This window comes from Orycteropus afer, unplaced genomic scaffold (assembly GCF_000298275.1).
Source record: "Orycteropus afer afer isolate SDZICR_OR568_19922 unplaced genomic scaffold, OryAfe1.0 scaffold00135, whole genome shotgun sequence".
Taxonomy (NCBI): Eukaryota; Metazoa; Chordata; class Mammalia; order Tubulidentata; family Orycteropodidae; genus Orycteropus; species Orycteropus afer.
In genome coordinates, this window is record NW_006921722.1 from 8397487 (window position 1) to 8400557 (window position 3071).

A 3071-nucleotide genomic window follows, 5' to 3' on the forward strand; every position below is an offset into this window, starting at 1 on the left:
TTATTACAAACCATCAGATTGTGATCTTCTGTCATGGCAGCCCAAGAAAACTCACCAGCATCTAAGCCGACCTCGGCCAGGCTTTCCAGCTTTGGTGTAGCTTGTTCCGCAGCAAAAACGAATTCATATAAAAGCCCAGCTCAGTTCTTACACGCTGTCCTCATCAGGAGCTGCCGAGTCGGCTCAGACTCATTGTGACCCTGTGTACAGCGGAATGAAACACTGCCTGCTCCTGCCCCATCCTCACAATCTTTGCTTCGCTTGAGCCCATCATTGTACCCACTTGGCGACGACAGACTGAGTTGTGTTACAATAACTCAGTAGCTACCTGGAAAAAAGTCAGTTAGATCCATACTTCACTCCTTATAGCAAAACAAATTCCAAAATGGATCAAAGATGTACTTAAAAGAGCAACCACATATCTAGTACACAGACTGTGGTCTCCAAATCCACCTTTCATCAAAAGGAATCCAATTGTCTTTGAGAACAGGCTGATTCCGGGTTTCAGGGACTACAAAACCAAACCAAACCTCAGATCCAGAAAACAAGCTGGGCCTGGCACATCTCTTCCTACCAGAGATCAGAGATGCTATCCAAGCCCGCCAGAGCTGTGCCAAAGGACTCGGGAGCCAGCCTGAACAGGAGCTCACTGTCCAAGGACAGCAGCACGAGCAGCAATAAGGACAGTGACTGCAGTGGATCTAAACGTTCCGTTTGTTTAAATCCGTGAGTCACTCTAAGTCATCAATCTAACTGGTCACCATTACAGGAAACTTGCGAGACCAACCCATGCTGCACACTGTAAATAAAGAAGGAACAAAAGGCAGCTATTCCTCCTTGTCCATACAGACTGGACCACTCAGTAATCAATAGCAAATAAGGAGAAGTTTCTCTTTCTGGAAATATCCCGTATCATAGGAAAAACAGAATTAGATCATCAGCATTTTTCAATCCTTAATGATTTAATGAATCTCAGTAGAGTGCAATCAGACATCGTTTACCTCCTTAATAGAACCCGACACCAATTATCAAATATACTTAAAAAAGAATTTGAATCGTATTGACCTAGATCCTACAACCAATTTATAGGGAATACATTAAACTACACAATGAGGATGTAGTAAGAATATCTAGACTGTAGGAAACCACTGAACATATTTTCTCCAACAAATAAATCCCAAATACAAAAGAAAGTAGGGGAGAAGGGAAGAGACAGGCAGGGAAGCCTAGACACTAAAAAAATGTTTAAAAGACTGATCCTGACAAAACATATAGACTTTATTTGAATTCTGATTCCAACAAGCTACTATAAAAAATGCAGTATTTGAGACATGGGTGGCTTTAACAAACAAACATATCTTCTCACGGTTGGGGAGGCTCGAAGCCTGAATTCAGGGCACCCGCTCTGGGAAAGGCTTTCTCTGTCCGTCTTCTGAGCTCCTGCTCCTGGGCAGTCCTCACCCGACCCGCATCTCTCTTCCCCCATCGCTCTCCAAATAAACATGAGGATGGCGCAGGCCCGGGCAGGGTTTCATTCTCCTCTACACCGGGCACCTAGGAGCCAGAACCGAATCGATGGAGAATCCTGTTCACGTGAGCATGCTCTGTGACTTGTGTGTGGCCACTGTACTGAATTACTGCGCCCAGCAAAGAGTGCCTGCCGTGGGAGGGGCGGCTGGGGCCAGGACTGGTGAAAAGGCTGGAGGTGGCGTCTGACTTTCACTTCGCAGGAATTAGCCTTGGGCTGCTGATGCAGACAATGTTTCCCCTCCTTGTGAAGTCAGACGGGGTCAGATGTCCCCACAACCCTAATTACACTTTTCTTTCTTCAACTGAACGAGCCTTATTTAGTTGACAACAGGCACATTCAGAGACCTTCACTGCTACCAGCAGCTAGCAGCAGGAGAGGCTGAAAACTTCAAGACACTAAAAGCGGTCTGCTAGAAGTCTTAAGAAAAGGGAATATACTGTAAATACAGTCACCAAGCATCATAAACCAGATGGGGTGAGCGTAACACTGAAAAACCACTGTCAGCACTAAAAAACAACTGGCACATTTTTGCTTCAGGGAACTCTCAGGGGTTACATGTAGGCACATGAACTTGACTCCAATTTTAAAAGGGAGAGAAAAAAAAAGGAAAGAAAAGAGAAGCCATGAAAAGCGAACTCTTTCAGGCAACTATAAAGACACATGACCCTAGTCAGTCACACTGGTCATCTCTTGGTGGACACACGAACTCCAGACTTCAGACTTCTCCACTCTCCTTCCTCTTAGCACTTATGCTCAAGTCTGTCTTTGTTGTTGTTGTCCGTCCAGCTGGTTCCCACTCACAGCGACCCCGTGTACAACAGAACAACACGCTGCCCGGTCCTCACCAACCTCCCAGTCCTTGCTGTGCTTGAGCCCGTCGTTGCAGCCACGGTGTCAGCCCACCTTGCTGAGGGCCTTCCCCTTTTTCATTGACCCTCTACTTTACCAAGCATCTCTGTCTCCAGGAAATGGTCCCTTCTGACGACATGACCAAGGTAAGTGAGATGAAGTACGGCCATTCTCGCTTCCAAGGAGCATTCGGCCTGTACTACTCCAATACAGTCTTCCAGCAGTCCATGGTACATTCAATATTCTTTGCCAATGGCACAATTCAAATGCATCAATTCCTCTGCAGTTTTCCTTACTCATCGTACAGCTCTAACATGTATATAAGGCTACTGAAAATACCATGGCTTGGCTCTGAGGCACACCTTAGTCTTCAAAATAGTACCTTTGCTCTTAAACACTTTGAAGAGGTCTTTTGCAGATTTCCCCAATGCAATATGTTACTTGATTTCTTTAAAAAGTAAAAATAGATTCAGATTCCAGGGACCCAAGAACAGGCTCTGTTTCCCAGGGTCAGCAAGGACATACGAGAGGCTGACAAAGGAAAGGAGACAGGTGGTGAGCGTATAAGTGCTGTCAACTAGTGAACAGAGGAGCACAGCACAGTACCCTGCCTGCATAGATAACATACAAACAAAACAAAGAAAATGAAAATTGTGGGCAAGTCACTCCAACATAAAATAACCAATTAAAT